The sequence below is a fragment of the Telmatherina bonti genome (assembly GCF_933228915.1).
Source record: "Telmatherina bonti genome assembly, chromosome: 14".
Taxonomy (NCBI): Eukaryota; Metazoa; Chordata; class Actinopteri; order Atheriniformes; family Telmatherinidae; genus Telmatherina; species Telmatherina bonti.
In genome coordinates, this window is record NC_136612.1 from 19,077,332 (window position 1) to 19,092,681 (window position 15,350).

Below are 15,350 nucleotides of genomic sequence, written 5' to 3' on the forward strand. Positions count from 1 at the left end.
CCTCTGCAGCATCGCGTGGACATCGGGGGCAGTACCGCTGGATTGGCAGACTGGGGTGGTGGTCCCCCTTTTTAAGAAGGGGGACTGGAGGGTGTGTTCCAATTACAGGGGAATCACACTCCTCAGCCTCCCTGGTAAGGTCTATTCAGGGGTCCTGGAGAGGAGGGTCCGCCGGATAGTCGAATCCCGGATTGAGGAGGAGCAGTGTGGTTTTCGTCCTGGTCGCGGAACAGTGGACCAGCTCTATACCCTCTCTGGGGTCCTGGAGGGGCATGGGAGTTTGCCCAACCAGTCTACATGTGCTTTGTGGACCTGGAGAAGGCATTCGACCGTGTCCCCCGGGGGCTCCTGTGGGGGGTACTCCAGGAGTATGGGGTACCGGACCCCCTTGTACGAGCTGTCCGGTCCCTGTACGACAGGTGTCAGAGCTTGGTCCGCATTGCCGGTAGTAAGTCGGATTCGTTTCCGGTGAGGGTTGGACTCCACCAAGGCTGCCCTTTATCACCGATTCTGTTCATAACTTATATGGACAGAATTTCTAGGCGCAGCCGAGGGGTTGAGGGGATCCGACTTGGTGGCCTCAGGATTGGGTCCCTGCTTTTTGCGGATGACGTGGTCCTGTTGGCTTCATCTGGTCGTGATCTCCAGCTCTCGCTTGAGCGATTCGCGGCCGAGTGTGAAGCGGCTGGGATGAGAATCAGCACCTCAAAATCTGAGACCATGGTCCTCAGCCGGAATAGGGTGGATTGCCCTCTCCGGGTCGGGAGTCAGGTCCTGCCTCAAGTGGAGGAGTTTAAATATCTCGGGGTCTTGTTCACGAGTGAGGGAAGGATGGAGCGTGAGATCGACAGACGGATCGGTGCGGCGTCTGCAGTAATGCGGGCTCTGCGCCGGTCTGTCGTGGTGAAGAAGGAGCTGAGCCAGAAGGCGAAGCTCTCGATTTATCAGTCGATCTACGTTCCTACCCTCACCTATGGTCATGAGCTGTGGGTCGTGACCGAAAGAACGAGATCTCGTATACAGGCGGCTGAAATGAGTTTCCTCCGCAGGGTGGCCGGGCTCTCCCTTAGAGATAGGGTGAGGAGCTCAGTCATCCGGGAGGGGCTCAGAGTAGAGCCGCTGCTCCTTCGCCTCGAGAGGAACCAGTTGAGGTGGCTCGGGCATCTGGTCAGGATGCCTCCTGGACGCCTCCCTGGTGAGGTGTTCCAGGCACGTCCCTCGGGGAGGAGACCCCGGGGAAGACCCAGGACACGCTGGAGGGATTACATCTCTCGGCTGGCCTGGGAACGCCTCGGGATCCCCCCCGCAGAGTTGGCAAATGTGGCTGGGGAGAGGGAAGTCTGGGCTTCCCTGCTTAGGCTGCTGCCCCCGCGACCCGACCCCGGATAAGCGGCAGAAGATGGATGGATGGATGGATGGACATTCTGAAATGAGTGACAAAAAATATTGAATTTTTTCATTATATTCAAATTTTCTGAGATGTACCTGTATTATTAATGATACAAATATTTTAGAAATAAGTTAACTTCAGATTTATATGTATGTTGGATGTTTTCTAAAATTGATTTTTACTTTATCAATCTTAATACTGCCTTGCGATGGACTGGTGAGCTGTCCAGGGTGTACCCTGCCTTTCACCCTAAGACAGCTGGGATAGGCTCCAGCTTCCCCGCGACCCTGAATTGGATTAAGCGGTTTGGAAAATGAATGAATGAATGCATTTTAATACCACCATGCAAAAAATTTATGTAGTACTTAAAAAATATCTGTCATGGCACTTTTGCTTTTATTTAATATGGCTGATATTAAAATAAATGTTGAATTAAACACATTTAATATCACATTTGTTACTGCTGTGATTGATGATTTATTGTTTTTTTGTTTTTTGTTTGCGAGTATGAAATTATAATAAATTGAAGACATTTGGATTTTAAATGTCACCACAGAGATTCATTTTATACACCTAAAACCCATCACCCAGGCCAGAAATCTGGGTGTAGTGATGGACTCATACCTACATTTTCAAAAACACAAGGGAATTACAAAGTTACAAAATTACAGTTTTCTATCACCTCAAGAATATAAGGTAAAACACCTGGATAATCTAGTTCATGCTATCATCTTCATTCATTCATTCATTCATTTATTTACTTAACCGCTTAGTGCAATTCAGGGTTGTGGGGAAGTTGGAGCCTATCCCAGCAATCATTAGGCAGAGGTAGGGTACACCTGGACAGATCACCAGTCCATTGCAGATAGTTTACATCTTAAGTCAGCTTGATTGTTATATAACAGTATTGTTACAGGTTTTACTGTAAAGTTCTACTGAAGCTGGTGGTCTATGAAGCTCTGAATGTATCCAAAAAAAAACAAAAAACCTCTTGAACCAGTATGAACCTACAAGATCTCTCAGGTCATCACAATCCGGTCTTTCATAACTTCCCAGAGTCAGAACCAGACAAAAAAAAAAAAGAAAAAAAAAAAAACTTCTGTTTTCCACAGACTAACTGTTCTCAGCTGAATTTAAAGTTTTTATTTAAAACTCCAATCTGTGCTATTTCTTTTTAGGTTGAATTATGAAATTTGATTATGTTTTTAATACTATTTTCTTATGTTATTTATTTTTTTTCTATTTTATTTCAATGCTTCTGTAAAGCACTTGGATTCATCCTGTTGTTTACTTTGGAGGCACAAATGAAATTGCCTAGAAACTGACTGTGTGAATGTGTCTTTGCGTGTTTGTGCTGCTTGTTGCTGCTGTCAAACTTCAGATAAGCAGATTGTGAAGCCCGTGGTGAGTGTGTACCCAGCAGCATCCAGAGTCCAGGGGGAAGGCATACTCATGTGTTTGGCCTCAGACATGTTTCCTCCTCTGTTACGGTTCTCCTGGACAAGACAGAGAAGAGAAGATGGTGCTGTGGAGGAGTTTCATCCTGCTGATGGAGATCTGGCTGACAAAGAGCCAGGGCTCTACGCCACCATCTTGTTGATCGATCATCAAGACAACAGCACATATAAATACGGCTGCTACATCAACTACTGTGGGGAAAAAGTGGAGGCCAAAACACAACAAGGTAAAGAAGGCTTGGTGATAAGCAGAGATTTAGCTCCATGCGAATATGCTGAACAGAGAGCAGGGGAGCAGAAGATTCACATCTCACTCCAATATTCAATTCTTTTTCTGTTTCAGAGCTTCCAGCTTGTGCTACCTTTCCTCCAGAGAAACAACCAGAAGTCCAGGAAATTCTGCAGCAAACTAACAGTAAGATTCTCTGTATGAACAGCTTCAATGTCCAGTGTAACTGAATTAATATATGTCTTACGTGATGTATCCTATTCCTGTGTGTGCTCTCCTGTTTGGTCGATTCTGAACCGCTGAGCTTGATGTATTGTGGAAACATGTTCAATCAAAAATACACCCAGCATGTATGTTTAGCAGAGAGCTGCGATAGGACGCTCCTTACGGTGTGTTCTGACCAAACGCGTTTTGAGTGTCAAAAAACGCTCAAAGCGCGTCGGACACAAAACTGCCACATTTGTGTCCGACGCCCAAAACGCTCCCAACGCTCCTGCCGCATCTGCCGCTTGTGTGTCTGGAGCGAGCAGAAAACGCGGCGGAAAAGAGAGGAGGGAGGCGACGCTTTTCCGGTCAGTTTGAAGGTTTTCGGATTCAGTAGAGAGATGGCATGGTTTTATTTAATAATTAAAGCTAGAGGACGTTGTCATAGAGCAGTTAGTTAGTCATTTAGCTTTTTAGCAAGGAATGGTTATCCTAAATATTGCACGGAGTAATCGCATCTCAGCCCCGTGTCTGGGTTCACCACAGAAATCCTCCAGGAGCTGCGAGCTAATCGCTCTGATTGGTTGACGCCCCGTGTCAAGCGGCCAAAGTTCAGCTTTACCCATCTCCGGCTTTTGACGCGCGTCAAGCTTAAAAAAACTTCTTAAATTTTCGCCGACGCCCAAAATGCTCAAAACGCGACGCGAAAAAGGTCGACGCCCCCTTGCCGCGCCTCCCCATAGACTTTACATGGAAACCTGCCGCTCTTGACGCTCAAAATGCATTTGGTCTGAACACCCCGTTAAACACACTGTGGCACACCCAATGTGACCCAAAACATACGGGATTAGCCCTAGAAGCCACAGCCCACATGGAATAAAGCACACATAGATCCAGTGGGAATAGTCTACTACAAACACACCGTTGTTGTTGGTTATCACACTTGAAAAATGTTCTGCTCAGATGATGTGATAAGAACAAACCCTGAGAACTTCCAGGACTGTGAGAATAAAACATCATATTCTTCCTGCAGCCCGGGAAGAGAGAAATGTCTCTGTTCTTGAGTCGAACATTTAGACCCTCAGTGGGTCTTGAGACCTTTAGACCCACTGAAAACTACCTGCTCAGCACCAAACAGCAGACAGACCATAATATGTCAGAGATCAACCAGAAAGTTTATCAAGTTCAGCTCATAATAAACTGTATTTTTAAATTTGGACTTAACATTTTATCAGTGATGTGTGAAAAATGACCTTTCTGTTTGTCTCTGTGTGTGTGTGTGTGTCAGTGTCAGTGTCAGTGTCCTTCCAGTCTGAGTGCAGGGTGAAGCTGCTCTGCCTGCTGTACACAGTGCTGACAGTGAAGAGTCTGCTTTACTGCTGTGGACTTCTGATGATGGTCAGAAACAAGGGACCATCCACCATCTTCACACATGCTGGCTGATTGTTTCCTGCTGACTTTTCTCTCCATCAAATATCAACAGTTCATTTCATCAATTACTTTGATCAGTATTCACAAATGTTAATTATTACATGTAGTTAAATTTGAATGTTTTTATGGAATTTCACAGAATTATTGTCAGAATAATATGTGCCAAGCTACTGCTGTGTGAAACCTCATCGACTTGATAGTTAGAAGCTCGTGATTTAGTGTAGAAACTCCTTCAGGAGAAAAAGTTGAAAAGAAAACAACATTGTCAGAATTTACAAACATATATTCTCATTTATGCTGTCATTTTATGTAGCTTCTGAAGGACAGTTTTTTTTTCTATTGTTTATGTCTGCTTTCTGTATATTACATATTAAACCATGCACAGTATTTCATTAAGTAATCTTTTTTTATTTTAAGCTTTCATGTTTTTCTGTAATAAAGAGCCTATTGTGAACAAAGATAAAATAAAGAAATAAAGAAATAAATATGTTTTTCAGAAATATTCCATGACATAATCCTTTTTTTCATGTTACCATATAATTCATTACGCAATGGAATTGGTGAATAACAAAATTGATTATAACAATAATAAAAATAAACATTAAACGGTCATCATAAACTAAATCCACAGACATAATTCACATAGACAAGAAAGAACAAAGTGATAAGACGTCAAAAGTCTGAACAGGAGGGTTTTTAAAAACTCTCAAAGTAGCGTTTTCTGACTCAGCACCTCTGATTCTGACAGTTTGTTTCACTTTCTTGGAGTTAATAGAATGAGGCAAATTAACTTCTTCATTTTACTGATACATTAAAGTCAATCACGCCACAATTTTGTTTTCTAAATTAACTAGAAACGTTTGGTTAATGGTGTTACATGCATGTGATTTAAAGTTATTCTCCATTTAATTAATTCATTTACAAAACGTTGTATTGATGCTGAGTTGACTGAATGCTGGATTGTCATGTTTACACTCTGGAGTCCAGTGGCAAAAGATAAAGATGGGTCAATGAAGCCTTGCAACGCTTTTGAGGCTTCTACTTGATTGTACTGAAAAAGAAGAGTCAAAGCCTCATAAAACAGACCATACCATATGGTGGTCAGCTGCAATTATTACAGGCATATATTTTCTAATAATTCATCCATCTTGATTAAACTTCCAGCACAAACAGTTCAGTCGGTCTTGCTGCTGTCTTAATTCTTAGGGGTCATTATCCATATATGAAAGTGTTGTAACATTCTGTTTATGTTTCAACGTGTTGTCCTGTTACACATTAGATTTTATGACACATGATTTAGACACAACATGTGTGAGCTGTGAAACAAAATGACAGATATGTCAACATCAGTTTGTTGCACCAATAAAATATTCACAGGCTTGTGACTCACATGTCAGAGTGCAAGTGTGATTCAATAGCCGTGTTAATGTCTGATATTTTGTATGTGTATGATATTTTGTGTGTCTGTGAGTCACTTTGGATCAAAGCATTTGCTAAATGGCTATAGAATAGAATCCTGAAACAATGAGACCTGAGCTGAGACGTCTTGCTGTGATTATTGTGTGAGATGTTTCTTATAATTTTACAAATTAAACAACATAACTGGTTTGTTTCTGTGGTTTCTGTCTGTGGTTTGTGTCATTTTCATGAACAATGACAGAAGTTTATTCAGCTTCAGTGTTTCTTAGCTGAAAACTCTCATTGCAGAAACTTTCACATTTTTCAGACAAATACAATGAAATGAGTGCCAAGGAGCAAAAATGTCTAAGAACATGAGGTTTGAATTGTTTCTTGTTATTTATTATCAATCAATGTTCTACAGAAGTTTTTTTCCCCTCTCTTTTCCTTCCATCAAAGTTCATTTCTCAGCTCTGAGGTCAGGATTTGAGCTGTTTCTCTCTCAGACGAAGAACACAGATGCTTCCTGAAATGATTTTTTCAGCACGGTTGATGCTTCTAACAGTCATTGTGTTATTAACGTGAAAAGACACAGCTAAAGGTGTGGAGGTTGCAGAGAAACCCACACAGCTACAGGAAAGGAAGTTAGATCGGCTCTCAGCATTTCAAACTTTATTTATGAAGAACAGATTTACATCTGCTTCTGAACACACTCATCATCTCCCTCCATCTCTGCTTTCTTTCTTCTGCTTTGTAGAAACTTTTCTTTAGCAGTGAGACTAGGGTTGCTACCTGTCCCATAAAATACGGATCGTCCTTTAATTGATAGATACATGCAAGCTAAAAATAATTTAACAAAATAGAACACAGAAAATACAACATCCAGCAAAAATGTCTTTTCGGGCAGAATCCTGACCCCCTCCCCTCTGTGCCTGCTTGTTGGGCAGTCATGGTTGTCTAGATACAGACATCATTCATCTGCGCTCCTCAGAAGACTCGTGTCTTTAAAGGGGTCCTATTATGGTATTTCAAGTTTGTAATGTTTCTCGAAATAACGCACCGGACTTTAAGTTGAACATCCGCTTTAATCTTCAGCCTCTTTAGCAGTACACGTAACATACAACTCAAAGTACGTAGCAACTCGCACTTCTTCTAACTCACTGCTGCACACCCACATTCACACCATTCTACATCACCACCTAGTGGTGCGAGGTAACTGGACAAGTCACTAGACACAACAAAGTTTTCTGAGCTTTCTACAGTTTTACTGTGTTGAATCGTCATCAGACATGTGAATGGCACCGTTTTTTTTTTTTTTTTTATCACCTAAACGCATGTTTGAGTTTGAGTTCTAGCACTTTCTCCATTCGGTTTCCATGACGACAAAAAAACGCGTCGCCGAGAGTTTTTTCTACTTCAAAATCCTTGTCACGTCCTGGGGGATAAGGTTCGGTGATTGGTTACCTTCTACTGGTTAACAAGGGCATGTACAAATACATCAGGCTTGTGGAAAACATCGTATAAAGTTATTTTGAACGATGGCTGGTGAGTTTACCAAAGAGAGACATCCTGCTGCATTCGTTGCTGTGGGTTGCTGTTTTCCTCTTTGCTTTCAGGGTCTGATTCAAGTTCCAACATGTAGGGCTGTATGCTATGTGTTGACATTGTATTTTTTTTTTTTTTTTTTTTTTTTTTACTGACTTCATATTAGCCTAATCCTTCTGTTTATGAGATGATAAAAAACGGCGAAAGCAGGTGTGGTGTGTGCTCCCGATGTAGTGCAGTGGTGGGAGGCGGGGCTTAATGCGGAAGAGTCTCAATCCACTCGTTTTGCCCGCAGGCTGATCTGACAGCCTACGGAGAGGGTCGGTCTGAAATAAATAAAGCGATTTGTGACAATAACTCGATCAATCCCAGCCCTTCTGGTCTCAGAAATAAAAATAAATTAGCCTGAAATGCACATAATAGTTAAACTTTAAAAATGCCCATTGTACCTGGTACTCTTTGTCCTCAAAATTCAGAAGAGCTGCTAAACAGACATGAGAGGGAAGAGACGTGGCTCATGGAAGATGTTTACAAGGCCAATTTTACAATTTGTCAGCGACAATTCAATCATCCATGCCTGACAGCTTACATCAGAGGAGCATAATTTATTTGTATGCTGTATTAGCCAAGATAAATACCATATATGGCCCTTAAAAAAGTATCTTTATTGGATGAAAAGTTCATAAATACACAGAAATAAATAAATATATTTTTAAAATGCACACATTTCTGACATGAAAATATTTAGAGCTTTATGTGTCTTTTGTGTTATTTTTAAAGGAATCTGTGTTAAGCGATCATTCAGAATTTTTTTTTTTTTTTTTTTGGTGTTGTTAAACTGTTACAATCGTATGACTTCCCTTCAAGTCATGAGACAGGCAGCAAACAAATACAGTCCGACGTGTAATGATTAAACAACGAGGAGCGGCATTTCACGGCACGACGTGGAGTCTAGAATGCTGCTGCATGTCCCACTATGGACACGGTAAACATTTTATAACAAATGTTTCTCTTTTTTTTTTTTTTTTTTTTTTTTTTTTTTTTTTTTTTACATAACTTGCTTAATATGCTAACTTATAGGAGCTAGTTTATGTTGACCTAAATGTAGTTTTTATGCTAAACAACTGATGTTAAGTACAGCACATTTCTCGCTTTCATATGTCAAAAGCAGCTGATTTGAATCAGTTAATTAAGGCGTTGCTATGGTGATGACTGTAATGGAATGAAATGACAGTAATTTAACTTGCACAACTATTAGTGACCATGATATAAATGATATGAATTAGTCATCCCACTCCTCCCCCTCTATGTTACCACATGCAAGGGAAGTGACACGTGTTATTTTTTTGTAAAGTTCAATGCTGCACACTGTACACACAGAAATCTTCTTTTAGTGCCACTAGTGATTTTGCCATGTTATTCATCCCATGGTATAAACTAGGCTAATTAATTAAATAATAGCTAAGGGGGTTCAGGCAGAACCTTTAGAACAGAACAGCGGAGGGGACAGGTCATCTATCTGATACATGCCACATTTGATGGAAACTTGTGTAACTGGCTTGAAGTTGGCCTCCAAGGTGGTCTGACACAGCCTCATTGAGTTTGCAAAGAAGGTCCTTATGCTGCTGTTGATCTCGTACAGCTTCAGATGTTCCAGGATCCAAGTGTGTGGCATTGAGTCGTAGGCTTTCCGGTAGTCAATCCAGGCAGTGCAGCAGTTTGTCGGTCTGGTTTTGCAGTCTCGGACGATTGTTCTGTCAACCAGCACCTGGTGTTTGGCTCCTCTTGTTCCTTTGCCAATGCCTTTCTGTGTCTCCGCCATGTATTGATCCATGTGCCCACTGATTGCCCAACAGGAGCTTCCATGTTGTGGAGAGGCAGGTTATTGGCCAGGAGTTGGATGGGACCGATCCCTTGTGGGGGTCTTTCAGTGTCAGGTCTGTTCCTCCCTCGGTCAGCCATTCAGGGTGAGTCCCATCCCTCAGGAGTTGGTTATTTATATATCTATATATCTATATCTATATCTATATCTATATATATATCTATATATATATATATATATATATATATATATATATATATATATATATATATATATATATATATATATCTATATCTATCTATATCTATCTATCTATCTATCTATCTATCTATCTATCTATCTATCTATCTATATATATATATATATATATATATATATATATATGTATATATATATATATATATATATATATATATATATATATATATATATATATATATATATATATATATATATATATATCTATATCTATCTATATCTATCTATCTATCTATCTATCTATCTATCTATCTATCTCTATATATATATATATATATATATATATATATATATATATGTATATATATATATATATATATATATATATATATATATATATATATATATATATATATTTTTTTTTTTTTTTTTTTTTTTGTGTGAAGCATCATCGGTTACATTTCTGCCTCACGATGACGATGAACACACTCGTCATTCTGCTTCTTGTCGTCTCAATGCAATGTGGGTTCTTCCACTTCCTTTTATCCTGATTAAAAAAATTATTAAAAATTAAAAAAATTATTGTTTCTTTTCTTTCGAATTCTGTCTTCTCTCATGTCTCAGATTGTTCAGGTCAGAGAATGGAGTCCATTCCTTTCAGTCCGGTGGTAAAACAGCCCGGAGAGACTCTCAGTCTGTCCTGTAGAGGATCTGGCTTCACATTTTCCTGCTGTGTTATGAGTTGGATCAGGCAACCTGCAGGAAAAGCACTTGAATGGATAGGGAGCAGCTACTCTGTTGCCAGCAGTTTGAGAGGACGTGTTGAAGTAAGCAGACGACAGTAACAAAATGGGGTATCTGAGACTCTCTAATTTACAACCAGAAGACTCTGCAGTGTATTACTGTGCCAGAGTCACACACTGGTTAATATAACCACAAAGGCTGTCCAAAAAAAACAACAAAAAGACACAAAAAGAAAGACTGGAAACCTGTAGGGGGGAGTAGAAACCCACAAACAGACAAAGCAGATGCCAGACACTGCTGAAGCAACACATCCTGCTTTTCAGGCTTCCTTCAGTTTCAATAACATTCCTTCTATAACACTATTGTTCATAATCATTTCACTTTATTTTTTTTTAGCTTATTTATGCTTCACTATTTTTGCATGTAGGTTCCCATCAGTTTTGAAACTTTTCATAGCTCTTTTTCAGATTTTATACTTTCCAAGTGTCAATGAAAACCCTGATGACAGACTGATATTTTAAGTCAGTCTCATAATGTACTTTACTCATTAAGTTACATTAATTTGTTGTATTTAGAGTATTTATGATTTTTTAAATCATTTTCTCTATATATTTGTTTTTCTGCGATGCAGTGTCCACACTGGAAACAACATTGACTTTCCTTGCAAATAAAGCTCATAATGGTGTCAATGAACACCAATACAAACACATAAGCAATACTGTCTGTGTTAAAGAGAAGATAATTAGTCAATTTAGAATGAACAAAGTCAACAAAACACATGCATGCCTTAAGTTTTGTCACTATTTTCTTGAACAATATTATAATAAATAAATTAAGATGAGGTTATCAGTAAAAGCAAGAAGTCAACTCTTCCATCAGGAAAAGAAATGCATTCAAGTGATAGATTAGCCAAGGTTTTTTTTTTTTTTTATTATTATTATTATGTATCTTTTTTTCTTGTCAAGAGGGAGGAGTCAATGCAAACTCATCTATTTAATGTCTTTCAGGGTCACAATCTGACAAATCTGATACTGAGGATTCAACACATAACTGACTTTTACAATGATCAGATCTGTTCACTTGGTTGTTTTAGTCACAGTGTTTGGTACTTTGACTGGTAAGAATGTAAAATCTGCTGGAAAAACATGCTGACGTGGTAGAGTGGCAAGGCCTTAACAAAAATAACTGAACAACAAAAAGTAAAATGAGAAAGTTAACTTTTATTTAATACCAGACAATGCCACCTGGAGCACAGGGCTCCAGGAAATAAATGCAGGGTGCTCCTGTTGAAAGAAGAGACGTGGGAGGGAGTTTAAACTATTTATTAAAAACATAAATTTGAGGCTAAAATTAGTTGGGTACAAAACCCACTGTTAAGACCTATTTAAAAGCAAATAACTCTATAAACTAAAGAAACCAGGGGCCAACCTGAGCCACATGACACACGTGTGCTCACCACCACACTGATAAAAAGAAAATTTGAATGTACTCATGATCTGTGTTCATATCTGCAGGTACAGATGGACAAACACTGACTGAGTCTGAATCAGTGGTTAAAAAGCCTGGAGAATCCCACAGACTGACCTGTACATATTCAGGATGCGGTGGTGATTATGAAAACGCTTGGATCAGACAGGCTGCAGGGAAAGGACTGGAATGGATTGCTTACATCAACAGTGGCAGTAGCAGCATCTACTACTCTGAGTCAGTGAAAGGCCGGTTTACCATCTCCAGAGACAACAACATAAAGCAGGTGTATCTGCAGATGAACAGTCTGACAACTGCAGATTCTGCTGTTTATTATTGTGCTCGAGCATCACAGTGATACAGAAACAGAAACACTGTACAAAAACATGACATGTTAAGTAATGACAAAGTCTCACTTTCTCAATTTCCCATTTATAAAGTTTCCTTCATCCAGTCAAAATCAAATTATATTTATTATACATCTGAGTTGTTTTAGGAGTACATTAAAAGAGAGCTTCACTTAATCATGTTTATAATGGTAACCATATAGTATAATATAAAATGGTTACACATAAAACTCATGTATTTATTACAATATCACAGCATTAGATAGTGCTTGAACAATTGTGTAAATAAAAGGATTTCATCTTTACTTAAGTGTTACCTTTATTAAAATATTTACAGTCTGATGTCCCACTATTGGATTTTAAAATGTCTTTTTTGTTTGTCTTTAGTGAAAACAAATCATCATCAAAGGTTTCATTCTATGAACAAGTGATGTCAGGCCTCCATTACTATCAAATTGTATTACATACCAGGACAAGAATAAATGTAGTTTTAGTTTTGCACAAAAAATGCATTTAAAAATAAAAGAAAATTGTGCAGTTCAGACATAAACAGTACTGTCAGCTCTGTCCATGTTCTGCAAGTAATCCCACAGATAAGAGTACAATGGAAATACATGTAAAGATAACTTTAACAAAGGCTGTTTTTAGACAGATATTGTCTGAAATGTGGAGAATGGATGAATATTTTTTAAATGTCTCTAAATAAATGTTCACAATGTCATTTTAAGTTCAGTATCTGAACAGACAGTCCATCTCCCTTGTATGACTGATTAATGACCCTCCCTATGCAAAAGCTGAACTTCCTGGAAGTCCAATATAAACATTTGAGCTCATGCTGTTATTTTCAGCAGAAGAAAAGCAGCTGATATCAGATCAGCTTCAACAGCAACATGTTCTCTGTAGCTCTGCTGCTGCTGGCTGCTGGATCCTGTGAGTCTACATTGATAGTATCAGTCCACACTGACTGATCACGGTTATTACTCTGATGTGCAACATGTTTTCTTCCACAGGTGTGAAATGTGAACAGCTGACACAGCCAGCCTCTACGACTGTGGAGGCAGGTCATGGTTTGACCATCACCTGTGAGGTTTCTTATTCTGTTAGCAGCTGGTGGACACATTTTATCAGACAGCCTGCAGGGAAAGGAATGGAGTGGATTGGTTAGTTTTTGTGTAGTGTTTGATCCTATATTATTCTACCATTAAAAAATGATGAAAACCAGTAATTGAAATAATCCTACATGTTCCTCAGAATAAAAGCAATAAAATCAAATGATAATTTTTAAAAAAAATTTAATATTATGAAGGAGAAGGAGGAGTCTTCGCAGATTTATTCAACGTTTTTCATATATTGTGCAAAGAAAATGTTCATGGTGACAAACTGATGAACCCAGTGAGGACTGGAAAAACAGTTTACTTTTATAATGTTCAGACCTGCTTTTTCTGAAAAGCAGGTCTATATACTGCAAAACAAGCAATATATACACAGAGACATGCACGCAAACACACACAAACACACACACACACACACATATAAATATATATATATATATATATATATATATATATATGTATATATATATATATATATATATATATATATATATATATATATATATATATATATATATATATATATATATATATATATATATAGTGATATATGGATAGATGAAGATGGCGGACGGGGTGGTCGCACGCTTCTCTGAAGCTCCTGTGTTTGCCAAGGTTCGATTAAAACCAGAGATTTATACAACCATTGATGGCAAAATTATTGTTGAGGATGAATTTTTACACTTCCTCTCAATGAAACTAAGGACACTGAGCCAGGATGAGATTGTACTTTTGGCAACTAACACGTTTGATTCAGAATGGATTGAGATGTCAAAGAAGACGCTGTTTGATCTTTGCCACACTACGCAGCGCAACATCTCTCACAAGGGAGCGAACAAAGACGCTAATAATGTAAAGGCCTGTCTTAAAGTGATGAATGAATGTGGGGACAACATCCCAAGATTTGTTTCTCACTATCTGGATGAATTGCCTCCGGTGTCTTTTACAAACATGGATGTGTGTGGTCTGCTCCGTAAAATGGAGAATCTCCACTCTGAAGTATCTGCATTGAAGCGGGCAGTACACTTGCAGACCGAAGTCAGCGAGGGCCTCCGGGCTGTCACGGTGGATGTAAGCAGTCGGCTGTGCGCCCTGGAGCAGCGTGCGCACCATGGCTGCGCCGGCCGAGGAGCACAGGACCCATGTGTGGTGGCTAACAGCGCTAACACCTCTTCGGACCAAGCCAGCGCCCTTGAAGCGGGGCTTGACCGAGTGGGGGACACCGATGCATCGTCTCTGCCAGTGGAGAGGGAGTTACACTCTGAGAGAAATGACCCAGCGATGCCTTGTTCCCCAACGTGGAGCCAGGTTGCCAAACATGGGAAAAGGCGACAAAAGGACCTAGCGGCTGTCAAACCAGCTTCGCGCTTGGGGCAGCCTGCACCTGGATTGAGGAAACGTGGTAAAGCTATTGTTGGTACCGGATCATCTGGGAACATCAAAGCGATTACAACCAAATTGGTGAGAGTTTTTGCATCCAAATTCTCACCTGACGTGGAAGCGGAAACCTTATGCGCGTATCTAAAAGACAAACTTGGGCAAGACGTCACTTGTACAAAAATTGCCACCGTTAGCAGTAGGTATGCTTCATTCAAAGTGTCTGCAGAATGTACTGAAGTAGATACGATGTATAATCCAGAGTTGTGGCCGGAGGGAACTTTTATAAGGCGTTATTATGAGCCTCGTAAAGGTGTCGTGGGCGCTAACGCCACTGCTGCTGCCTCTGGAGCAATGCGTGCACCAAATGTTGAAGCAAACAATGATTAATTCCCGCTATGGATATAAGAATCATATCTTACAACTGTCGTGGCCTGCGCTTAACTCAGAGCGCGGATGATAAAGCTCGCCGGATTGTTGTCGATCAGTTGTTTGAACGCTGTGATATTCTGTGCCTCCAAGAAACATTTCTTGCCACGCAGGATCTTAATGGATTAAATTCTGTTCATGGCAGTTTCCTTGGGGCTGGGGAGTCTTCCACCGACCTTAGCCTTGGTATTAAAAGGGGA

General features: G+C 39.7%; 1 long non-coding RNA gene and 1 gene segment (V, D, J or C); both read left to right on the forward strand.

Moving 5' to 3' along the window:
* The first annotated feature begins 3,052 nt into the window (after positions 1 to 3,052).
* On the forward strand, positions 3,053 to 4,873 carry LOC306766046. Its single transcript, XR_013771586.1, has 3 exons — positions 3,053 to 3,074; positions 3,191 to 3,262; positions 4,575 to 4,873. It is a non-coding gene; the product is annotated as an uncharacterized lncRNA (long non-coding RNA).
* A 5,274-nt stretch (positions 4,874 to 10,147) lies between these two features.
* Positions 10,148 to 12,243, forward strand: LOC306765559 (immunoglobulin heavy variable 3-43-like). The segment is given in 3 exons: positions 10,148 to 10,196; positions 10,299 to 10,376; positions 11,933 to 12,243.
* The last annotated feature ends 3,107 nt before the right edge of the window (positions 12,244 to 15,350 follow it).